The following is a 27,286-nucleotide window of genomic DNA, read 5'->3' as shown; positions in this document are numbered from 1 at the left end:
TATGCGCAGATTGAATAAATTTTACAGTCACTTTTGTCATATTAGCTCTACGGTCCTTGGTAACAGTCCTCTTGAATGCTTGGCAATACCTGTTACTGATGCTTCTCTCTCATTCAATATTTGCTGAGCGATGCTTTTCGGAGTTATATACTGTGTGCACAAGGAAAGGTGGCTTCTGACAGTTGGATAAAGCTCGTGGAGTATTAGAGGTGCTGTTGCCAGAGGCTCAGCAACAGAGACAGCAGCTCTGGGGACAAACTTAAGACGTTTAACAAGTCATCTCAACTACCGGCAACAACGCGGTCAGTGACCTTTGTTGCCTAGAAACAGCGTGGAAGAATACTGCTGTGATTGGCGAACAATCCCCCCCCCCCTCTCGTATTGTTTAAACATGTGCAGCTGTCTGTCAGAGGCCACCTTTCAGTAACTCGATAATAGGCCACCATCATCTTGTATACTGTTCCTCGCGACACAATTTACACACTGGCCACTTAGATATCGTGCGCCTGCTAACTTGAAACACTCAGAGGTCTCCCATTTTTCATCACCACCGTCTTCGTACCTCAATATGGCTCCGTTCCATCCAGCTTCACATATTGCAGTCACTTAATGCACGAGCAGCAACCACATGTTGCACACGCATCCTTAACATCTCACACATGTGTTACAAATTACAATTATACATCAGTATAGTGTACAATTGTTTCTATTAGTTTTACAACAATATATTTGTATTTACTGAAATGCAACCTTTTTTTTTTTTTTTTTCCTTTCTTTCTCGAAATGTAGGACTAAGATTTTTCAGAGGCTCTTATAATCTCATGCTGTGTCTTTGGACAAAATACACATCAAACAGTAGAATTGACGGATGAGGAAAGGGAAATAAGTAGTTTGACAACGCCATTGTTATATTACAAGGTTGTGCTGGTTTTCATTTTGTCTGTGTCAGAATAAAGAACGGAAACAGCAACAATAAATTCAGGATTTTGAGTGAAGTTTAGTTATCGATTGTTTAATTCTTGATTGCTTAATATTGCATGTAAGTTCAAATGAAAAGTTATATCTTTCTTTACGACCTACGACCATTCATGCCGCTCTTACCAGCATACATCGAGGAATGCAGCCTAATCAAATTGTTCTTGTTTCAGTACTGTTTGTTCCCTGTTCATATTCGTAAAGCATACTGGTCTGAAAAATATTGAGAGATTTTCTCACTTCGGTGACGTCCGTGCTTAACTGTGAAGACTTCGACCAGTTTACCTGCTGCTACAATACAACGGTAGCAGGTTAACATTAAAAGTATAGCTTATCATGTAGGATGTCGGAAGTCACTGCTGGTTAGTGAAGCCTAGTAATTTCAGAAGTGCACCATGGTTCGAAACAGGTAGTAATCCGAAGGTGAAAAATCAGACTCTGTGTGCCATCTGTTTGATACCATCAAGTTCCTGCTTTTTTGGTTGTATTTTTCGAGTTAAATTTGGCTTTGTTATCCTGTTGCAGCTAGGCGTGCTTTCGATTCACCCAATACAGGATATTTTAGGCGTAGTGCAGCACACATCCACTCCAGCTGTTCATAATAAAAGTCGATGTTAGGCCATTAGAAACGAACTGGAAGTAATTACCCACTCGTATTTCTACCACACACTGAGCATGACTTAATGCTCGAAATAGCCTCTTTTAACAACCGGTTCTGAAAGCTGGCTCTTAATCAACCACTGTTTTTGCATATTCGGATTTCGGACAAACACCCACTTTTCGTCGCGTGTGAAAACCCGTTTCAGCATATGCACATCTCGCTGATTTTGCAGCAGTTGTCGGCACACATCCTTTTTCCTCTGGACCTGAGCTGGGGTCAATTCATATTGCACAATGCAGCAGTTCCTGGTGGTTTTCTCGAATTTGTGAAGGTGCACAATACAGTGGACTACAACATGCAGAGTTGGTTTGATAGTCGTCGTGTACAGATGGATGGATTTCTTCAATGGCTTGTAATCTCAATCTTTAAACGCTGGGGCGGTGTACCTTGCATGGTTTTCGACCTTTCTACAACCTGAACGACGTTTTTTAAAACCAAGTTGCTGTGCTCTGGTTCACTGTACCTTCCCCATTAGCATGACAAATATTTTGGGTTTACTGCCATATCGTTATGCCCGAGATTAAACTCCTATAGTAAGAGCTTATGTATCAGACGTTGTTGTTGTTGTTACGCATTCATCGTCACTGATGGAATGGTGACCTCTGTATTAAATTGACCGCTTTTCTCTCTCTCTCTCTTTTGACAGTTTGACCTTGTACTTAACGGTGGGTCACAGCATATATATGCGCCTGCTGTTCAATTCGTGGAAATATTGCAAGACTATGACTCACCCTTATAATAAATATGGGTCAGAAAAAAACGCCCTCTCAAGGTTATAAACCGCCAAAAAATTCGAAACATTACGTTTTCAGGGCTTATAGCGAGTCACTTTTTTTTTTTTTTTAACTAAAAGTTACTTTTTTTCAAGTTGGTCACTAAAAGTTACTTTTTTGGGAGGTAAAGTTACTTTTTCGTATGATTTATGTTTTACATTGGCAGTTTCTAAGAAAAATATTATAAAAATAAATGGAAAAAGGCAGAAACTTGTTATTCGTTACTGTTTTGAAAGCTTCAGTACTTGCTGCCACATGTGAAACAGTCAGCTTTATTCTCACTTCAGATTTTCTTCTTTCTGAAGCATAGTGGATGGTTAGTGGATGTTTAAGCTCTCAAGGTGGGGTTGAGAACCCTTCTGTGTCTGTTCTATCATAATAGTCTTTTAGTTTTCTCTAATAGTTAACGCTCCGCTCAACGTTGTGTTTGTGTGGTTCATCATGTTCGTCATGTATTATGCTTCTTGTATGTTCTTCTTAAGAGTAGGTGATGAATTTGAATATTTCATAACTTTGAGAACTCTCAATGCTAAGTTAAATATAATGTCTGTGATGAAGAAATTCGGAAATAGGCCAGAACAGGTTCCACTTACTCAGAAGCTTCTTACATCTGCTAAGTCTGCTTACCGTAACTACAAAGCATACTTAGAAAACCTAAGAAAGGAGGAAGCTCAAAAAGAAGAAGTAAAGAAGAAAAGATGAAACAAAATAACAAAGAGAGATGATGGAGAAATTGACAAAGAAAAAACGGGGCATGATGAGATTTTGGTAACTTTTTCGTGTGCTTTCGGTCACTTTCTCGTGTGCTTTTGGTCACTCTTCAAAATTTACAAGATACCAGACCACTATGAGCCCTGCGTTTTAAAACGACCAGATTTCAAAAGTATGGGACCTATTGGAAGCGGTTCAAGGAATTGTATGCGCACTATCTAATCTCGGTGTTTCACAATTCTTTGGTTCTTGCGAAACGAATACTCAATTATACTTAAGAAAGTGTATTCTCGCACCTCAACTTACCTTATACTGAACTGGCAACGTTGCTTTTTCATTTAACATAGGTCGCCTTACCATTGTGGAGCCCAAACGGCTGGTGTGATTGGAAAAATTCCACCATTTTAGATTGAAAACCATTTATTTTCAACAAATTCACTCGTGTTCCATTTTTTTGTATCTGTACTTGTAACGGAGTTGGCCTATGGCCCTGGCTGTTAAGATATGCTTTAGAAATGGGGGTTCTAGGAAGGTTTTAGACACTGTGACAGGTAATGAAACTTTGATTTACCGGTTTGACTTTTTTCTGTTCCCTTATTGAAGGAGAAGCTTCGTGAGTATTGGTTTTCCACCCCTGGAGATGCTGCGAATTCCTGCAAAGAACATCTAGGCGCAGTGTTTGAAATCCAGTGGAACCAGTGCTTCCAGGATAGGTTTGGGAGGATGAGATGTTGTGTGGAATGTCTGGAAAAATACTTCTAAAAGTTTATAGTTGAAATAAAGATATGTAATCAGGGCTGTATGTTTAAAAAGTGACACTGTTATATATAATATTAAACAAGCGGAATATCGTTAGTGAACCAAACTCAGAAGCTCCCGGCTTGCAAAGCTGTGGAACAGAGCCCGTGTTGCTTATTATACTCATCTAAACATTCTCATAAAAAGTGCTAATAAAATACCACGTACAAGGCAAGCCAAACCTTTCCCTGGCAGAGCTCGACCATCAAATATAGCGGTCTGTATTCCTTAGACGATAAGTTAATTGCCTACGAAATTTCGTTCAGAAGTCTGGCCAATAGTTAATCGAGAAATAAAGTACCGGATACAAGTCGAGCTGAGTTGATTCGAGCCTGTCCCATTGCATATAATACCTTGGATGTGGAATTTAAATCAAAAGCAGTGTTGCCAATCCCACACTGTTCATTACTTTCTTATTATTTCAGAACTAGGGTAAGGTGCAATATAAAAATTTCTCTCTCTTTTCGCAGAAAAGTAATACCAAGTCTGTCTTTGCAGGATTGGAGAATAATATTATGTGCATGCTTTGTGTAACTTCTATGAAAATTCAAGATGAGGTTTTTGAAATACTAATTTTTGAAAATAGTCCAATTTTGAATTTTTCACTTTTTTCATGCTAAATTCTCACTTGTAGTGTACAGATAGGTAGGAAATAATATTTTTACTGTAATGTCATGTTTCCATAGTATTTATTCCTAGCATGAATTAAATCTTGTCTGTTTTCATTTAGGCACAGGAAATATCCGAAATATGTGCACAACGAAGTTCTTTCGAAGTTCAACAATTTTGTTACAGTTTATATTACACCTCTAATATGTCTGTTTGGTATGGTTTGGAAGAGTTGAAAACAGTATAAAATAAACAACAAAAAAGGTTTCTAGCACTTTTTGTTCTTAATAATACCTTCAAAACGCCAATTCCTCACTTTGCTGCAAAAGTAACTATCTGTGGTGATTTTTAAGAGGTTGCAACACTGTTGCAAATCATCAGAGACCAAAATATTTTGTTTCTGTATTCTGGTCATGTCCAACTTTAATATATATTTTTCATAAGAATTCAAAATGGTTGATGGGCACCCGTTGTATGATTTGAAATGAAACAGCCCTATATACACCTGAAATGGAACTAAATTTCCCGTATGCTTATGTCAGGAGCTAAAAATAGTGAATACATAATCTCACAACTACAAAAGGAAGCACTTTTCGCTAAATGCTTCATCAGAGAGATAGGAAGAAAATTAACTGAAAGAAGTTGTTGTGAAGCGTACAGGTGGGCGAATGTTGAAATGTCGGGTCACGTAATTCTATACAAATATATTTATTTCATTAGATTTCCCTAAACAGAGATGAAATTTAGTGTAACATAACATAATTTTGACAACTTTGCTTTCAAGCTACAAAGTATTATGTGAATTGCATATTTTCTTTTTAGGTGTAGACAGACTACTGAAAGCTGGGAATGGAATATCGGAAGGAAGAAATTGCTAGCGACCAGCAGCAGAATGCAGATTGTGGTAAATGGAATAAGACTGTCGTACATCACGATGAAATCCAGGTCTTTCAGCAGCAATTTAAAAGGGTTGTCGAATCAGAATTATGCTTTATTGCGAGAATTTATTTACCCTCTCATTCTTCACCATTATTTCTCTCCCCATTGTGAGAAGTACCAAATTGTAAATAAAAACTTTTTTTTAAGTGTTGGTGTGAGTGAAATACATATATTTAAAACCGAGATAAATGGATGTGAATTCATAATGTATTGTGGGAACTTCATACTGCTGTGCAGTTAATCCATATAAATATATATATACATACATATATACTTAAACAGTGAATGACTGAACCCATGCATTCCAAAAGTCTGATAGCAGACCAAATTCTGTAATCTAGAATGCATGTTTGTTTGTGTGCGTGTATAAATGAATGAGAGTATGTATGTCTGTGTATGTGCGTGTGTAGAGTGGAGTGGACCTTTCTGCAGAAAATAAAAGTAGGAAGCCCATTGGACTGATTGGTGATCACACTCACGTTGTATTGGCTTTATTTTGAAAAGACAATGTTTTGGTTGTTTTATAAGTAAGCATTAATATAATACTATAAAATACTCCTCAAATAACTGTCATCTTCGTGTCCCATAAGCACAATTTGTAGTTACTCAAATTTTGAGTTAACAAGACATGAAGTGGCTTAAATTCAAACGACTTCATATTTTTTTCTTATATGTAAGATGTGAGTAGCTTTATTCCATAGAAATTATGTCATTCTTTTCTAATTTGCGCTGTGAAATCTGAGAGAAAATAGATGCATAATAATAATTAGTATTTACATTGATATGTATATATTGTATGACACCTATTTATAGAATACATATAGGAAACATCAGTTACAGGAGCTTGGAAAATTGCTTTTCTTTAGAAGATGAAGTGCTTTCTTTGTAAGGAAAAACAGAATTGCTTTTTGCTCATAGTTGTTATGTTAACCCAGTAGACTCTTTTTATTGTTATTACGCGTTTCCACTATATTTATTTTTGATTATCTGAAATGACGTGTGCAAATGGTCAGGGAAGCGTGTAAATTGAAGAAGAACGTTCAAGTATGATGTTTCGTTTCCTTATATCAGAGAACGTATGTTGTAAGCCGAGGGACATATGAAGTCTTATCCTTATGTAATCGCTTACTATTCATAATCTTCTAAGAAATATAGCATACATTACGACTACTAATATTTCATTTAAGTGCAGGTGTACCAAGCGGAAATTACTATAAAATACGCATATTTATTTCACGAGAGAGAACGCTATATTTCTTGTGGAATGTTGTACAAGTTATCACTCTTACACTGTTTATCTTTAACGATGGTTGAGTTTGTCGCGTGAAGCGTTATTGATATAAAAAGAATTGTGAATTATCCAACTTCGCATTTAAAATTTTCAGTTAAAATATAGTAACCTTATTTACATTGAAGGCTTTGGTAATAGGTAAAATATGATGCAACATAGATTTCGTTTACAATAAGTAGGAAATAATACGCTCATTTGATAGTTCCCCTTATTTCATTCCTTTTCCCTTTACTTTATCTTGCCATTTGCATTTTTTATTTCTTCATTTTTTATTGAGTATGTTCTCAATGCTATTACTATTACTATTACTCTTACCTGTAATTTATTAGCTTAAACATAACGAAGCATTCCTGCCCCAAAATATTAAAAGACACTTTCTGTTCATACATGCATAGTTCATATAAAGAAAACTTCGAGCTGACAATGCCAACTCTTTTGTGTACTTCGGAAAACTAATTTTATCATCTTGCCATAAGAGGAAGTAGAGGATGATCAAAGAAGACAGATTTTGAAACGTCGTATTATTATTTATTTATTTATTTCATGAACTTGTTCAAAGCAATTACTCCATCCATTTGTGTAATATCTTATACGAACTTCAAATGTAAAATAGTTTGATGCAGTGCATATGCGAGTAACAGGCGCTTAATGGAAAGCAGGGTGCGTGTTTTTATTATCTCCGTAGTATATAGTTTAAATCGAAGATGAAACATAAAGTACACGTGAAGTTTATCACCGTAAAGGGAACTTCACAGCAAGGAAAGAAAGGAAGAAAAAAAAAAAAAAAGAACTAATAAATAGTGCACAAAAATGTAGGTTCATAGATACAACATGCGGAAAGTCATGTCCCTGAAATACTATGGGATCTATATGTCAGTTCAAGAAATAGAATCTCTTACATCTGTATCTATATTTCACGTGCGTGTTGAACCTATTCAACAATTTTATGAAAGAAATCCGGTATCAAAACGCAATTTCAGGTACAGTAGGTGTATTTACATCTATATCTTTTGGTAATTTCGTCCAATTTAAACTGTATAGACTTAGAAGTGCGACTTCATTTTATGAGAATATTTGTGATAGAGTATTATGAACCATCCATTTATTTATTCATCCGTAAACTTACCCAATCTCTTTTCCAAACTTAGAACGACGTAGTTCAAGGAGTGCAAAAGAATGAACGAAACAAAACTAAAAAGGAAATCAATGACAGATAAATACGTGATCTGTGATAATACTACATAGTATTTCAAAACAGAACAGGTCTAATGGGCGTTTTTCTAGCGTGTAATATCTACAAATAGTAAGTGGGAAATTAAGGAATCGTATTTTCTCGTGGTAACCACAAACTATAAGCATCATTTTCCCTTTTATGTATTATTTATTAATACATAAAAGGAAAATGAAACAGTTTCATACAATTTCCAGCAATTTACGTAGCCCCCGACAGCAGGTTTCTTTGCGAAAAAAAAAAAGGAATTTGTTAATTGAAATTCAATGTCTATATGTAAATTTACGTATTTGCTTACCTCATTGAACGGCATACTTTTATATTTGTTCTCCTACTATACAGTTAGCAAGCCAAAAGTGCTGATAATCTGAAGTTAAAACGCGTTCCGATGTCTTCACTTTCCATATAAAATCCGTTGCACAAGTACAACATAATTCTTTAAGCATAAATAATTAGATAATGTATGGTAAAATAGCTACTTTTGCTCGTGGAAGATATTATTATCTCCACGTTGAATATGTGATACCACACACATTTCGACCCGTATTAATTTTTTCTTCATTCTTTACGATTCTTCTCTTTATTATAATTGCGTCTTTTTCAAACATCTAGCATATAAGGAAAAAGGAAAGAATGGAGCATGGTTGTAGTTTATATTTCGGCATATGGAACCACTTCGGTCCGTTATGATGATGTAGTTCATTTCTACTTTTTAAAATTGTGGAATTTATACAAACTGTGACCTTGTCTTTTTTACTCAAATTTATTGATGTTTCATTCCCCTTCTTTCTGAAAATATGCATTGTTGCAACATATCTGATGCCCGTTACTTTTCCCACTACATGGTACGTTATTTACGAAACCTTTATTAAATTGGAAGACTAAGGCAGTCAGAATTCATACTTTGATGTATTCGACGAAGAAAATATAAATTAGGATTCTACTTTAAAGTGCAATGCGAAACTTTTGCCGAATTGTTGATGAATAATGCATTTAATCATTGAACTTGAGACATTATTCTTTAAAAGTGACATTGTTTAAATTGATAAACACATATTAGACACTAGTTGATATGGACTTAATCATACTCTTGAATTCCTAATTTCAGAACGTAATCAATTTCACGCCTTCATCGGTTTCAGAGTCCTTTCTAATAGTAATATTAATGTTCTTAGTGGTGTTTTCATAGGTAGTATATGAAATTTTATAGTTTTCCTTTTATGAAATTAATTGAAGAAATACTTAATTGAAAATAAGGTGACGGCACGTCTAGCATTAACGTGATACTATTAAATCCTCTTTATTGTACAATTTCGAATGATTGCATATTCGTTTGGGGAACGGGGGGATAGGAGATTTAGCGTGTGTTAAGAATCTCAAGTAATTTGAATATAATTAAATGGGCTTTCGTTAATACATTTGTAGAATTCTGTCCTCTTCGTTGTAACAGGCAAAGTTAATGATCTCATAATAGAATTTTAGTGAGTGATTTGTCCAGCCTATTAAACAAAAGCCTTTGTATATGTATATATAGGTGTCGTATAGATTAGAAGACATAGTTATGGCTTGTGGATTTTTCCGGTACGTAAAGTAATTTGTAACTTCTTTTATTATCTTACATTCTTCCATTGCTTACAAATATATACATTTTTTCATTGTAATTGACAATGTACCGATGTGATTTTTTTGAAAAGTACAGAGGAATCAATAAATCACATTGTTACGAAGTTAATGTCAAGATTCCATTAGTTTTATCAAATGTGTTTTTCGTAAGTTTTGTTTCATAATAATTAATGTATAGTGTGATTTAAAAAACCTGTACACTTACCCATTTGCAGTAGGAACCTTTGACATTCTTTGATGGAACAGTTTTATACTTAGCTTCTGTTGAAAATTTTAGCCGAACTCCGCATTCATTTTGCTACAATGATGAGTGAGTCTCATTTGAATTGCAGATGAGAGAATAAAATATTCCGAAAGAAGGTGGTTGGTTTTATTTTAAGAATATCCATCTTCAAATGAAAGTAGCATTTTTCTTCGAAGATTTGATTGTTAGAACCAATCATTTATTTCTCAACATAACAAAAGTCATTTGGAGGGAGATATATTATGTCCTTTCTTTATATTGTCGGAAAATGTTTTAAACTGAATTACGTTATTTCTTTGAATAAGTGACTTCTTATGTGAAAAACGTGGTGTACATATAAGCCAATATACCGAGTGGGTAAGGTGAAATTTTATTAAGTCCAGTGTGAATTACATATGCAAAAATTATCATATATAACAGTGATGACCTATTATGAGACTTATGTGAAGGCAGCTTTTGGTTTCAAGAAATTTTCTCGCAAGAGAAACAGGAAGATGATAGCTGTTTTGTTAGATTATCTTTCGCAGTAAAAACTTTTTTTTTATAACTAATAGTATTTTAACTTAGAAGTCTGTGAGTACAACTAGAAAAAGAGTTCTTAATTTTCAATTTTTTTTTTTATAAGCAATCTGTAAAGTCAAGATGAAACGTTGTCAGGTCATCTTGTGTATATAAGAATATGCAAATAGTGTCAATAATGCGCTTTGTTTCTTCGATAATACATTATATGTATAATCAATTGATCGACCAGAGATTAACATAAATTAAGACTGTTGAATGTGTGATCAAAGAATGTTGAGAAGAAAGAAAGAAAAAAAAGTCTGCAAAACTTAACAACGATTTTGGTGCGATTACTAAGATTGAATGAATGATGGTATGTGTGCTGTTAAAATTTTATTATAATGAAATGTCCAATAATTGATCCTTTCTGTGTGTGTGTGCGTAATGTGTTAACGTTTTTTTGTTCATTTGTAGCATATGTATTCTTTTGTGTTAAATCAATTGTAAAAATATCTGCCAGTGCGATATTCTTTCAAATGCAAAATTTCCCTATTCAAAGTTAAAGAACAATGATAAATACGATTTTCTGTGCTTCTTTGCGGTAGTTAATATAACTGAACAAAGTCATCTAATGAAATGTAAATGAGAAAATAGTATACTCTGTAAATCAACTGTCTTTTCATACTGTTTTTTCTTTCTTTCTTATTTTCAATGTTTAATATTCTCTTCCTTAACTGTAAACTTGCTTTCTGTGTTTAACTTAGAGTAGGGGACTCAGGAAGATTTTTATAATAAAAAAAAAATCGAAAATAGAGTATGTACATACGTATATATACAGATTGAGTATATATAGAAGAAGTATATATATGTATAATATATTTGAGCTACGGTTGCTGTGAACATTTCCCTACTATACTTGAATGCCAAATCGTGTAACTTTATCTGTTGCTTGAAACTCTCTTTATCATTCGCAAATCTTTGATTGTACAGAAAGTGACAATGGTGCACCATTTTTTCTTTAGTAACAACGTGAAAATAATAAGAGCTTCTATCATATTCTATGAATTTTATTTTTTTCCTTATGTTTATATGAATGTTCATAATATTAATACTGTAACTTTGAACAGGGTGTATAGTAACATTGGTCGAGATAAGATAAACCCATCTTCACAGTGATTTGAAGTCTCGTTTATTTTATTTATTTATTCAACGTCACTTGCCAGAGCAAAATTTTCTTTCCTATGACCGTATAATTTATGCTTAACGTAAATGGGTTCACGAGAAAAGTTGAATGACGTAATTGTTGCCTTTCGTTCCACTTCTTTTATTATTATTATATTTATCGTAAAATTTTCCTATACTTGCTGACACGAATCCCTGCAAAATGGGTATTAATAAGTTGCATTTGTAAGGCCATCGATCTGTTTTAACCCTTGACGCCATTTTTAATCTTACGGAAAAGACGTGTTTGTGAAACACGGAAGAGTAATTAAGCAGATTGTCTTTAAAAATTACATATGTTATGAATAATAACGTACCGCTGTTTTTACATATTGCTAAAGAATGAAAACATTCCACAGTGGAGTTCTACAAGCAAACAAAGAAATATAATATAATTTTAAACACAATATTTCTAACTGCATAATTCCTTTGTTAATTGCAAATTGTAATAGTGTAATTATTATTTTCTTCATTTTCAGTAAATTCTGCTTTCCTAGTAATAAATAGTGTTGATATCCGTATCATCTGACAAGAGTATTAACAATTTCTGTTCATTCTCATCTTCAGGTTTTTAATTTTGCCACAAAATAATACCTACTAGACAATCTAGCAAATTTACGAACTTCAGATATAAGTAAATGGAGTCACTGGAAAAATTCTTTTTCAAAATAAATGTCACTTTCAAAAATGTTTGTCTAATAAACATTAAAAAATATCCATATTATTGGGAATAGATATCTGACAGACCCCGTAGGTTTGTGGAAAACAATTTTAAGTTCTCTCATAGACGAGACTGCCAAAAAAAACTATTTGGTTACACGTGATTCTAAATAATGAAAAGGTATTCAGGAAATCAGTGTTGCCAGCGCAACATTATATAAGGGTTCAGATCCCACCTGATGTAAACAAATGAGAAACTGCATCACTCTCCTGCTTCTTAAATGATAAAAGGCTTAACGTACCTAGCACCATGCTAATTTGGTTTGCTATGAGTATTCATCGTGCTAATATCAAAGAACTAGCACTAGGAAAGGATACCAGTACGCATGCGCGTAAATTCATATTTTTCTCACTTGTATCATCCTTTTATGGAAATCATTTTATCTTAACATTAACTGAGCAAAATTTCTAAACAATACGTGTAATCTAATTTTCATTGCGTGCAGTTACCTACTTCCAATACGACACTACTAGCCAATCAAAATCTTGAGCGCGAATAACTGCATTAATTTAAGGACAGGTACAATATAGCTGCGAAGGTTACAATGAGATTAACTGAAAAATTTGTGTAGTGTGTTTCGTTCTTACAATATTGTAAAGAAATTTTGTGGCACATCTTTTTAAACGTAATACTATAACTAATTTGTAATATGTAACAAGGTGAAATTGTTTCAAGAGCCGTATTCTGGTTGCTTCGTTTGTCACGTCGCAGAAAGATGAAAGCAGATGTCGGAGAACTCAGTTTTATTTGTCTTACTCTATTGTGAGACATGTGCTAAGAAAGGTAAACTGTTAGTTTTCTTCAAACATATCACAAGTGTTCTATGTGAACATCTCGCGTAAAACGTCATACATCAGACCAGTAGTCTATGTCCTGCCAAACCTTTTGTAACATGCTTCGGTCAATATCAAGCCAGTCTATTTTTGTTTACAAGTACAGCTCGAATCTGAAATGTTAAGACCACTCGAATGGTCTTCCTCTCCGATATTTGATACGCAAATACTGTTGCACACTAATCACAGATTTATTTACAATAATCAAGCACACAGAAAGATCTCTGTTCTCCAGTCAACGCCATTTTCCTTAACTGCTTGCTGCTGACTTAGCGGTAGAAAGTGGAAACACTGCGTGGAAGTAAACTTTGCAAGTTAACTTTTCGAAGTGCATATCTCACAATAACATATGTTTATTACATTTCACAGAATAAATCTCTGAAATCGGGTCCATCATTTGGACTTGCCCTGTATTTCTCATCAAAAGTGATAATCTGATAAGAATAGAGATGCAAAAAAGCCGGCTTTTTTGAATCGATGTTTTTTTTTTACATAAAAAGCCGGCTTTTTTGGGGAAAAACGAGAATTTTGGAAATTTTGGCTTTTTTCATTTTCATGATTTTTCTATCTAAATACCTTTCTTATAGTATATTCTATAGTTAGGATAAGAATTCCATGATCTAAATGCCATATTTCGCTCTGAAATTCACCATCAAGATGGATGGAGCACATGTTTTGCGAGTTAAAGCTAACATGAAAAATGTAGTATTTGAGAGCAATTTTAGAGGCTATTTAACTTTATTTTAACTTTTGAGTTATCGACTTTTTTTTCTTCTCTAGATCATTTTAGTTTGTCATCCGTGTTTCATTTCTAAGAGCTTAATATTCTAGCTTCTAGCGCAAAAGTTAAACTTACGTTTTTCTATATATCCATCAAAGCGTACATTTTTCAATATATCCGTCAAAGCGTACCGTACTTCCACATTTCTGATATACTGTAGCTGTGCAATGGTTTAGCAATAATTTTTCGGATACAAATTTGAATACCAATTTATACAAATAATCAGTAGCGGATTTAGAAAAGTACTTTGGGAGGAGTTTCTCTGATTGTTTCGTTTTCTAAAACGTCCTAATTTTATTTGGGAGGTGCTTGAAGTTGATGAGTACAGGCGTAACTAATATTTCGTTTCGTTTATATGTTTAGCAATAATCTTTCGGATACAACCTTGAAGATCATTTTATACTGAGAATCAGTGGCGGATTTAGAAAAGTATTTTGGGAGGGGTTTTTCTTACTAATGTTTAGTTTTTCTAAACATTCGTAATTTTTATTTGACAGGAGCTTAAAGTTTATAAGTAAAGGCATAACTAATAGATATTTCGTTTGTTTTAGATATTCCGTAAATTTGGGGAAAAGGCTTCAGTCCAAAAGACCGCCCCCTAACCTTCGCAAAACCGTCACTGCTGGTAATTAGTAATAATAACGATTTAAAAATAAGAAAGGAAGTCGACCAACTCACAGTACACGCACTATTTCTACATTCACAGATGGAATGAAGAAAAGCTTTGTCACAATGGTCGAATGCTGGGTTGAATCCCAGACTTCCCGATAGAAGCGCAAAAGATAACCACGTAGTCGTGTTTGTTGTGCAGTTGTATTTAGCTTAAATATATTGTGTAGTCCTTTTTTTGGGGGAAGGGGGGGGGTCCGTAATGATATGTTGAATCCCTCTTGTTAAAAATTCTGAAAACCTGAGGACTGGGTAAACCGTGATGGTGGGTATATAAAACTTAACTGTAGAATGTCAAGAATATACAGAACCCAAGGCTCTAGATGTGCAGCCTTTACGTGTATCATATAAATTTAAGTTTTTCTCTTATGTTTTATTTAAATTTTGTTTCAAAAAGAGGGTATGGAATATTTTGAAGTAAAAATACTATATACAATTTTGCTAGTTATTTGTGTATTTTTCTTAAAGAAGTGCTTACTTTTAGGGTTGGCTAGTTTACACCAGCTTTTTTTTAAATAACTGGTTTAAACCACAAAAAGAAAAAGAACGAAAAATGCAAATCGTGTAAACTTCATGGTGACGTTTCCACATATCAAACCATCTGCATTAGTTTTATTTCCTTTTCACCTTTTAATCAAGGTGTCCCATTTTCAATTCTCAGTCGAACCACAACTCTTCTTTCATGCGTAAACCAAGTAGCGGTTCGGATGTCATTTTAAACGAAAGTCTTCTCTTTGATAACCTTGGTATTACGTAAAGATGTTAAGCCTAAACATACGAAACGAAGCCAAGGTTGCTTAAATATATTGATAGAAATTTGGCGAAATTTATCGATTTCCTAAGTAGCTTCCAACATTAGCTTGGATTGGACTTTCAATGATATCTACATACTAAATTTGTAATTTAATACCTCAGTTTTAGCGTGCTGATTATGATACTTTGACCTTTAAATTTTTACATGCAAAGCAATAACAGGATTTTCCCGTAATTGTTTTACATTTAAAGTAATGACGGGATTTTCCCAATGGCTAGGGCGGGAGTTTTACAATTTAAGAAATTTACTGATCGGACTTCTTTAAGCTTATGGGACCTCTCCCAGCATAACCCCGTTGTTGCATAATAACACCAAGGCGAAACAAACTTATTTCTGTGAATATGTAATATAAGTACATAAAGCAAAATATCTACATCAAAAAAACTGGTTGAAACCAAAAAAAACCTGGTTTAAATTTTCCCCAAAAAACTTTTTTTTTTTTTTTTTTTTTGGCATTTTCAAAAACAACCATGGTTCTTGGCAACCCTGCTTACTTTTGTATATAAGAGGTTAAAAAATTCTTATTATATACATTGGTTAATCCTTTGGGATTCATAATGTAAATATGTTGAAGAAAAATTGTTTGAAATATATTTTCGAAATTCTTGGTTTATTTTCGAGGTTTCGTATTATTATCGGCACCTACCACTAATTAAATGACTTTTTGTGTTATAGAGAAACGGAACAAAGTCTTCTTTATCAATTTAAAGCAGAATTTTGAAAAAAGCCCAAAATTTCCCAAGCAAAAAAGCGAAGCAGAAAAAAACGTTTTTTTTCCAAAAAAGCCGGTTTTTTCCGAGCCCTTGCATCTCTAGATAAGAAACCTTTCTGCTTATTCAATACAGTCAGAGAACTGCACACCTGCAGATAGGGAATCTTGTTGGCAACCAAGAGTACAATTTTTTCACCTTACCTGATTGCGCGTATCCAGTGTATGCTCAACTACTCTGCAATTGCATGAACACTTTTCCGATGTTTCTCTTCTACAGGGTTCCAGGATTGATTGATTAATTATGAGAACATGAGTAGCAAGGCTATTTGTTCCCTTCATTTATGGTCGACGCATGCTATACATTAAAAATTCAAAATAGAACTTACAAAAAAGGGTAGTTCGACAAAACCTGAATAAGTCGCGAAAGGCTAAAAGAAAAAAAATATGTACACGTAACAAGTTAAAAATACCAATAATAATAATCCATAAAATATTAATTATAGGTCCTATTTGTAAACACAATCAAAAACAAGCCTGCAAATGTGCACGAAAATTGAAAAAAGTAAGCAGAAAAATCAAATATTTCTTTGGTAAATTCCTACGTTATTCGAGGCTCTTAGAGTATATAAAGATTTTCTTGTGTGAAGCTCTTGCGTATGTTAGCGAAAAATGATTTGTATAGTGAAAATGTTCTTTCCACGTCATAGAGGCATGTAAAACAGTTCTTCGATGATTTCTTCAATACTTGTTGCTTCACTGGAAAGCTTTGTTTTCTAAACATTATTTTACACACACATATATATATATATATACTAAGAGTTCATTTTTGAGTAAGATTTTGTAGAATGCAATTTTGCAACACCGCGAGTGTCTGAAGACAATGCTGCTAAAAATTCTTCTACCAGGAAAAGTGGATATTGGAAAAAAAATTTTCGAGTTTCCAACTGTTTTAAAAATCGGACAGTTTAGAGAAGTGTTCTGGATGTACTGTGGAAAATATGGAATCACTAATAATAATGGCAGTACATAGGAATGCAATGTGGATTTTTAATGATATTTTTAAATAAAATATGCAATTTTACTTGATTTTTTTTTTGGGGGGGGGTGCCAGAATAAGCATTTTAAGCATTATCAAACATGGTTAAAATTATTTGGCGAGATATGTACTACAAGGTACAACATTTCTGCATACCTTTTAGAAGTATGGAAAGAAATGAGGATTTTGCTTAGAAATTCAGACTCTATAAATAAAAGCTCAGCGCGCAGTAATTATTGCAGTCTCATGAATAAAAGTTAAAAAAAATAAATAACTGCATTACCCTTCAAAACTTCTAAACTTTTTACTCTTAAACGTTCTGAGTATTCTGGACATCTAAGGAAAATGTGCAGCATAAACAGTGGAACGGTGCAATCTTCACAAGACAAGGAACATGGCTCAACTGCTGACAATACACAGTTGCATTGATGCTCTGACCAGCTGGTAGCAGTTCCCGATGCGCGATACCGCGAGCAGTCCATCAAGTGCTGGTTTCGGCTGTTTTGGAACTGGTTCATGGGATACTAACTACAAATGACGGCGCCGTGGAGCTTCGTGCAGGACCCACTTCTCATTACATGTGTCCAGAAATGGCTCCTTCCTCAGCAAAGAAACACAGTTGTTTTGCTCGCGTTGCCTTCTGGACCGGAGTCAAATCATGTGGGACTCATCGACTCAAATTGTAGTGCTTCCCAGGTTGATGGAGGTACTGCCTAATGGTTTCTCAACTCACACTGAATTGTTGTTCCACTTCCTCACATGTCTGGCCACTCTTCGCCTCAATTGCTGCCTGAAGATGTTCATTTTGGACAAGTGTTGGTCTAGCGGCACGTGATGCGTCTTCGAGTGTTTCGTCACCTTCCTTGAACTTGATAAACCACCGCTGCACTGTTCGCGTAGTCACACACCCTCACCAAAGACCTGGCATATTTTCCGCTCCGTTGCAGCGACGCTTGACCCCAGTTTGAACCCGTACAGGACACACGCCCGTATGACGCTCTGTGGAGGTCCCATGTTCACTCTGTTCTTATGCAAGTTCACGGTGTAACCGAACTGCCACAACCAGGTAGTATGTTGGATATACTCACCAACAACTGACCTTTGCCTTGTCTCTATTCGCATCCAACTCTCGGTGTGAAAGCCAATTGAACATAGGCCTCCACAAAAAGCGACAGTACTTTCTTGGATACTTTTATAACGTAACTGTGTAGACTATATTAATAGTTCGGCCAGTGGAACAAATTCGCACAATTATGATTTCCGAACATGTTAAAAGCACAATCAGTAGCATTTTCATATGTGATCATACTTTTCTTCCTTTTTGTCTCTTCATAATATAGGTGACTTCCATTGGGACGGCATTTCTTTGATTTCGAGCACGTGTCCCTAAACCCATGATTCATCATTTTTCGTAGTATTAGCCAGGAGTGTCGGATCGTTGGCAGCTGTTTCACCTAGTTTCCTGTTGGTGGTGACGTAAGTGACCTGATTCTGTCCATGAATCCTCGGCATAAATTTGGCCGATACACGCCCTGTTCGTAGATTGTTGTGATACGATCCGATGAAAATATTTAACTCCTCCAACTTCACAGTCAGTCGATGACCTTATCTTACTAGTATACCGACGGAAATGTTTTTTCATTCTGTCTCATAGAAGGGTGGTGAAAATGACCATCCTCAGCGGATATTCTTCCACCTTGGGAACATACAAACACTGAAAGGTGGTTTTGCCACTCATTGATGCATTACTCGTGTTACTTGCAATATTTCGTACGTCTCTAGCAGTTTTCGCAAGTTTAAAACAACTAAGATTAAATATTCCTTTTGATAACCTATTTCACAGTCCGACACGGATCATACAACATACCACACGGAATTAGATCTCAATACTGCTTTGGATCGGGTGAACGATAATACTTTGACGTCATCTGAGATGTTGCCACATATACTCTTTGGTGAGGATTCCAATCTAATTACCTATTTCAAATCCTAAATACAAGCTTATTATAAGTGGCAGTACCAATATATATTACCCTCATGTTCCTTTGTGCGCTCTAATGCATTTTTGTTTGTTATCGCACCTTGCATTTTCTCATAATCATCTCGCCAGCCAGCAAATGATAATTGTATTATTCCACATACTGAAGTTATAAATGAAATACGAGGGTCATCCAGAAAATAAAGACCGTTTAATTATACAAAATGAAGAACAATATTTATTGAGAAAAAGCAATTCTGCTACTTCCTAAAACTTCATGCCTCTATATAATGACCACCTTAATTTAAACATTTAGTGTATCTGTTCATGAGCTTCAGAATTCACGTTATACTCTTCTACCGCAAGTTCATTAAGCCAGGTGGTCACTGCTATCACATAGAGACACCTCTCTTGATCGTATTGTAACTGGTGATGAAACCTGGATGTTGCACATCAATCCAGAGAGCAAGCGCCAATTACTTGAGCATCATCGTCCCTCATCAAAACGAGAAATTTTTCAGACACTCAGCACGAAAGGTGATGTCAACCTTTTTTGGTATCATAAAGGTGTTCTTTTTGTGGATTTCATGCCAAAAGGCACTACGATCAATGCAAATCTTATTGCAATTTTCACCATTTCCCTAAGCTGAAAAGTTTCTAGGCACTAAACGTTTTGGAAATGATAAAGAGTTGGAGAATGCAGGGACTACGTGGCTTATGAATTGGAGGCAGAAGAGTATAACATGGGAATACCGAAGCTCGTGAATTAATTAAAAAAAAAAAAAAAAAAAATGAAGGTGGTGATTACGTATGGAAGTGAAGGAAGCTCCAAATATGTAACATAATTGTTTTTTCCCAATAAATATTGTTAATTTTGTGTAACTAAACCTTCTTTATTTTCCGGATGACCTTCGTACATTGATGTGTCATGGATTTGTATCCCGTTGCATCTTTTTTTTCTCAAAATAATATTAAAATGAATGTAAGAGTACATTGAATCCATTCTACTTCGGAAACACTTATAAACAAGTATTTATTTATTTTCAACAATCCAACAGGGACGATCATCCCCAATTATAGGAGCTTTTACTACAGTTGATTTACAATTTTAACTTAAACAGAAAGAAAAATACACGTAAAGAATTTTATGAAAAAATATGAAAAAAATAATATTCATAAATATATAAATACAATTTTACATACACACATTTATATATTGTTTGATAAATTGTTCATATATAAATACTACGCCTTCATACACATAAACATACGTTTCACACTATTTACATATTTAAATTCCATATAGATTCATAAATTTGCAGCTATGTATTGGAATTAATTTATATTTTTAATGCACTTTGCACAATAATATTGTATTTGTTAACATTGAAACTAAAGTCCAAATCACGATTTCTTACCATGTCATTGTAGTTGCTTAATATTCTAAACAGTGATGAATTTTTATAACAGTTTGTCTTAGGTATTTTATTTACGAAAAAGTTCCGTGTTCTTAAGTTACATTCACCTGCATTAAAGTGAATCTTTTTTTTTTTAAGATGACCCTCCTTTCAATGTTCCCATTCATAAATTTATAAAGAAACATTTGTTCAAGTATTTGGCGCCTTTTATGTAACGGGATAAACTGAAATTCCTGTAATATTTCATTATAAGAAATTCCCATTCTATACGATAACAAATTATATTTCTTATGAAAAAGGAAATGTAAAATTTTTTTCTGAATATTTTATATTTGTCTCTGATAAGAAGTGTAATTCGGTGACCATATTATTGACCCTACTCCAGTTTAGTTCTATAATACAATAGTTTAATTGCCTCCAAATTTGTAAAGTTTCTTGTGTTTCTAATAACGAAACCTAGTTTTTTATAAGCTTCTAATACCATTTAAAACACAGTTCTGACCAGAACAAAATGAATTATATTAATAACTATACGGGTTTTTTTCTTTTCTTCAAGGACCTAACGTCCTCTTCATCAGACATTTAGAAAAGACAGATGACAGCAAATCTTATATCTTCCTCAGCCGTTAGTTGGCATATTCATTTTTATAATTTTAATTGTTGTTTTTATATATAAATTTAAATTTGTAATGTGTAACAATATCATATAAATACATTGTTAATACGTGTTAATTGTCAATGCAATTTTATAATTTTACCAACAAATTTATTACAATTCAAAATTATTCGACATTCAACTAAAATAACAACAGGCATAAATGAAGAATAGAACAATAATTGCTAACAGAAAAATGTAATAATTTGAATAATTTTTCTGTTATTCTGTACTTACATTTGCACTCCAATCGCTATTGAAACCAGTGGTGCTTGGGGTGCAAGAAGTCTTGAATTCATAGGGAGGTAGGAAGACGCATTTCTTGTGTTTCCGGCGAAGTTCGCTCCACATCTTATCTTATACAGCGCATATCCATTTCTATCCAACGTGGTAACGTCTCGTCGGTCCTTAGCAATTTACCACCTGGCAAGGAACTGAACGAGGTGTTTCTGCTCTGAGAAGAATTGTTTTATATATAATAGTTCCTGGACAATAGTTTTTCTTTTGACGTTATATTTACATATTTAAATTTAAAAATTCAATGATGTTCGTATTTAACGTCAACTAACAATGAAATATATTTAACTTCTATTCCAAACAAATTTGAATAAAATTGTAACAATTGCATTAAATAAATTTACGAAACAATTAAGAAAAAATAATTAAGTCAGCAGGAAATATATTTCGGTAGTCGAACCAAAGGAAGGGGTAGAAAACCACCTATCAAGGCATCATATCTAGTGTTACTGTCTGCTTTTCTACGCCATCCAATGATATTACACCTTATTTGTATAGTATGTCGTCCAGTTGTATAAATGTTCAGTGTTGTCCTTTGTGTTAAAGAAGAAATACCTCATCTAGTTCTTTTCCATGTGGTAAGGTGCCAAGAACCGACGACACGTTGCCACGTTGGATAGCAATAGATATGCGTTGAATTAGGAAAGATGTTGAACGAATATCTCCAGTAACGATAGAAATGCGTCTGCCTACTTCTCTAATAAAATCATCTTTATGTTGTTTTAATCCGTACATAAGTCTTTTTCCCATCTCCCCTGTGATGATGATCGAATGAAAAGAGAAAATAACGCTATTTACAAACATGTGAAAGAAGTGAGACATAAGATAGATTGGGAAGGGGCTAGAGATTTAGAAAGAGAAAAAAGAAAGATTATTAGGAAGTGGAAGGAAGCGAGAAGAATAAAGAAAGAACAAGAGGAGAGCTTAATGAACTGGACAAGTGGTATAAATATACATGAGCAATGAGAGAAATTATTAGAAGTTATAGAAAAGTAAAACAGGGTGTCTATCGGTCACGAAATCATAAAACTGTCATGAAAGTCACGAAATTTAGCTTTTGGATCACGATTTTTTTTTAACTGCAAATGTAAGTACAGATTGGAAAATTTTGTTGTATAAAACGTCAAAATTCACCATCAAAAATGTCTATATCCGGCTTTAGACGCTACCAAATCGCAAGCAAGGTACGTTTCTATAGCATGGATGAAAATTCGGCCTAATTCGCTCCTGAAAATGTTAGGAAATCTTATGATTTGGTAAAGAAGGGGTGACGAAATTTCATTTTGGAACTTAGTAGACATCCTGTAAAAAGAAAAGTACACAAAGGATATTAGTGCAATTTGAATAATTCCAAATTTCTGTTAAAGATCAATATAATTATGAAATTGCATTGACAATTAACATTGACATTAATGTTACAAACAACGATGAATTAGATAATTTTCATACGATGAAAAATATGTATCCTGACCTTATTGTGAAAAACATCTGGCCAATCAAAGAGGACTTGCTATCCACATTAGCAAAAGTCACAAACTCTCCGTAAAAAAAAAGTAAGCCTTCCATATCAAAACATAAGTAATCTCTAAATTATAATCCTTCTTCATTAAATGGAATTGAATGCGATAATCACAACGAAAAACATACGATCTCCGACTTTTGTAACCTAATAGCCGAACTAAAATCCTCCGTTCCTTTACTAAGAAGAGTCCCAAGAGGTGTTCGGTCATCTGTAGCTACCTCTCTCTATGATGTCATCCATCGTATTGTAAACAGAAACAACCTAGACGCATGGATGGATCTGTTATTATTCCCGTATGCAGTACTCAATGTTCCGTCACAATCAGATCAAATTAATAACTTAACGACTTGGGTCAAGCAACGAGTTTGCGAATGGGATGATTCTCACCAAGATGCGTTACCCCATGATTATTCTAAAAAATACAAACGAAAATCTCAACATTCTTCTGACTCAACATCCTTTAACACCAAAAGAGTCGAAAACAAACTCAACGATGGAGACATAAGAGGTGCAGTCAGATTACTAATTTCTGAAGATATCATCGCCACACCTAATGCATCTGTTTTAGAAACACTTAAGGAGAAGCACCCTTCACATTCAGACACCTTTTCATTACCAGACCCTCCTAAAGATCACCCTAATATACCAAGAGTTTCAGTTTCTGAATTACGATACGCTGTAAAATCCTTCCCATCTGGATCAGCTGGAGGTATTGATTGATAGTCTCCGTCCCTCGATTCTTAAGGATCTACTTTTACATCATGAGTCAGATTCAAAAGAAAGATTAACTACGATGATTCTAGAATTACTTCATTTAATCCTTTCAGGTAATATACCTCAGGAAATGAGACCAATCTTTTTTTGGAACATCACTTCTTGCGCTTAATAAGAAGAGCGGTGGAATTCGACCAATTGCAGTAGGGAACATTGGGAGAAGAATATCAGCAAAAGTTATATGTTCCAGAATTAAAGAATCCGTCGTAAGTTTCCTTTACCCTCACCAATTGGGAGTATGCGTTCCCAATGGAGCCGAAGCCGCAGCACATGCAGCTCGCATTTACTTTTCTACTCCCCATTCACAACAAAAGGCTTTTCTGAAATTAGACTTTCATAACGCTTTTAATGAACTGAACCGAGACGCTATGCTACTCACAGTTAAAACTAATTTTCCATCGATTTATCACTATGTATATCAATGTTATGCGCAACCAAGTAACCTATTTCTAGGTAATAAGATTATACTCTCGCAACGGGAAGTACAACAAGGCGATCCTCTAGGTCCCGCTTTGTTCGCCATGACAATTCAGTCCATAGTGTCTAGGATTAACACTGAATTAAATATCTGGTACTTAGATGATGGCACTATAGCAGGAGATCCTGACACAGTAATAAGTGAACTACACAATATTCGAACTATGGCAGCAGACATCGGACTACACTTAAATTTTATGAAGTGTGAAGTAGGATTTTTAGGAACTTCGCAAGATCAAATAGAAGTGTTATATTCACAATTTAAAAATTCAGCACCGGGAATACAACTTATCACAAGCTCGTCAGCCTTTCTACTTGGTGCAGCCCTTTCACCTGAGGCAACACGTAATTTGTTAGTCGAGAAAACTAAAAAGTTAGATTTTTTCTTGTTACGTCTGGCCCTAGTCTCCGCACATTCAGCTTTTTATCTCCTTCGTGCGTCGTTCTCCATACCAAGAATAATCTATTTTTTAACGCTGTTCTACTTCTTGGCGTGAAGTCGATTTACTAGAGAATTTTGACACCGTTTTGAAATGTGGACTGGAATCGTTACTCAACTGTAACCTAAATAGCAACGCATGGATACAGGCCTCCCTTCCAGTTGATTCTGGAGGTCTTGGTATTCGTCGGGCTGTCGATTTGGCGTATCCTTCATTTTTAGCGTCGTTCTATGGCTCCCGGCATACCATTGAGATACTCCTCAACCAACTGAATGAGCCTCACATAGAATCTGACGTCCAAGACTGCATATCTGACTGGTCGAACCTAGTTGGTTTAAGCCCTCCTGAAATAACGGGCAGAAGTTCGCAATCGATTTGGGACAAGCCAATCATCAAATTACATCAATCAGTGTTATTACAAGAAGCAGACAGTCAAGAGGATAAGGCTAGACTTCTCACCTCCTCATCAGCAATTTCAGGTGCTTGGCTACAGGCATTACCTTCACACACCCTAGGACTGCACCTTCCAAACGAAGGTTTTCGAATTGCAGTTGCAATTCGCCTAGGAGTAGACATCTGTGAATCACACAACTGCTCTAAATATGGTGCATCAGTCAAGCAGAATGGTCTACACGGTCTGTCTTGTATAAGTAGCTCCGGAAGACATGTGAGGAATTCGAACGTGAATGACATTATCTGGAGAGCACTCACATCGGCGGAAGTTCCATCTGTTCGCGAACCTGTGGGGTATAACAGATCTGATGGCAAAAGACCAGATGGCATGACGCTGGTACCATGGAAGAGGGGAAGGATTCTTCTCTGGGATTTCACCTGCTCTGACACTTTCGCGTCATCTAATCTCACTCTTTCTTCATCTCGAGAAGGTGCTATTGCAGCCCGCAGAGAATGCGAGAAAAGAAGAAAATATAAAGATCTGCTCAATAGATACATGTTCGTGCCTGTAGCTATTGAATCAAGCGGCATTGGGGCCTTGAAGGGCTCAATTTCATCAAAGAAGTAGGCCAACGTATAGTACACCTTACTGGTGACAAGCGGGCTACTACTTTTCTGATACAACGTATCAGCATAGCAGTTCAGCGAGGAAATGTGGCTTCCATTTTAGGTACCTCCTGGAAAATTATTAGAAGAAAATTTTTCTTTTATAACTAACTGTTCAGAATTTGTTGTTTATCAGTCTGTAAAAATATGTCAAATATATTCTCTGCTATTTTATTTTAAAATAAAAATTAAGTGTTCAGACTGTGGCGATCATGGTTCAGTTTACAATAACGTGTATAAAGGCATTATAATAAACGATGTTCAGGGACAAAAAAAAAAAAGCTTTTTCTCATTATTTAAATAAAATTTGATAATTTTGTCCACTTTTCATGGAATGTTCCACTAGTTGTTGCTGTACGTTATAAACTAAAAGCTTGTTTAATTAAAAGTTGTAATTGGTTACATTAAAAAATATTTATTACGTAAAAAAGAAAAAAATGTATTTATATGATATTGTTACATATTACAAATTTAAATGTATATATAAAAACAACAATTAAAATTATAAAAATGAATATGCTAACTAACGGCTGAGGAAAAATAAGATTTGCTGTCATCTGTCTTTTCTAAATGTCTGATGAAGAGGACGTTAGGTCCTTGAAACTGTAACAAAAAAAAAAAAAAAAACGTATAGTTATTAATATAATTCATTTTGTTCTGGTCAGAACTGTGTTCTAAATGTTATTATGGTTATCCAGAACCATGGAGTTTATTTATTATAAGCTTCTGCCATAATAATTTGAATATGATCATTAAACAACATCTTACTATCAAAAACAATACCAAGGTCTTTAACTTGATGTTTCTTTTCAAGTTTAACATTATTCAAATAATACTTGTAGTTTTGTACGTTTTTATGTTCCAAACCTTACATAATGACATTTGTTTACAGTTAATTCTAAATAATTATCTTTACTCCATTCAAATATAGCATTTATATCTTCTTGTAAATTTTTCATATCACTTTCTTTTAAAGCTATTTTATATAGTTTTATATCATCAGCATACATTGTACATGTAGAATATTTTATTTTTGCTGGGGGATCATTTACATATATAATAAATAATAGTGGTCCTAAATTTGACTCTTGCGGTACACCTGAATTCATATTAGGATGATGAAGCTTGTCTATATGCAACATTTTGTTTCCTTTCTGAGAGATACGAGGCAATTAACCGTAGGAAAGACCGATTAAATCCAAAGCTAGATAATTTGTTTAATAAAACATCATGATTTATTTTATCAAATGGTTTGGTGAAATCAAAATATATATGCTATCTACACATTTCTGGAGATCTTAAGCCTCACATATATCTTGAGTAAGATTTATAAGGTTGGTAATTGTCGACCTACCTGGTATAAGACAATGCTGATTTACACTTATATAACTTCGCACATGATTAAATATTCTTGCATATATTATATGTTCCAATATTTTAGCTGGGGCACAAATAATGGAAATAGGTCTATAATTTTCAATCACCGTATCATTTCCTTGTTTAAATATGGGTGTAATTTTTGT

The 27,286-nt window shown here is 34.4% G+C and overlaps 1 protein-coding gene across 5 annotated transcripts in view; it reads left to right on the top strand.

The window, feature by feature from the left end:
• Nucleotides 1-11,412, top strand: part of slmb (beta-transducin repeat containing E3 ubiquitin protein ligase slmb) — a 166,229-nt gene extending 154,817 nt beyond the window's left edge. For all 5 annotated transcript variants that reach the window (XM_081762959.1, XM_081762958.1, XM_081762962.1 and 2 more), the window contains exon 12: nt 5,350-11,412. The gene's annotated coding sequence lies outside the window, so the exon portion shown is untranslated. The remainder of the gene's footprint in view (nt 1-5,349) is intronic.
• The last annotated feature ends 15,874 nt before the right edge of the window (nt 11,413-27,286 follow it).

This window comes from Thermobia domestica, chromosome 1, assembly GCF_964235325.1.
Source record: "Thermobia domestica chromosome 1, izTheDome1.hap1.1, whole genome shotgun sequence".
Lineage (NCBI taxonomy): Eukaryota > Metazoa > Arthropoda > Insecta > Zygentoma > Lepismatidae > Thermobia > Thermobia domestica.
The sequence above is the reverse complement of the archived record's forward strand: the minus strand, read 5'-3'. Positions and strand labels throughout refer to the sequence as shown.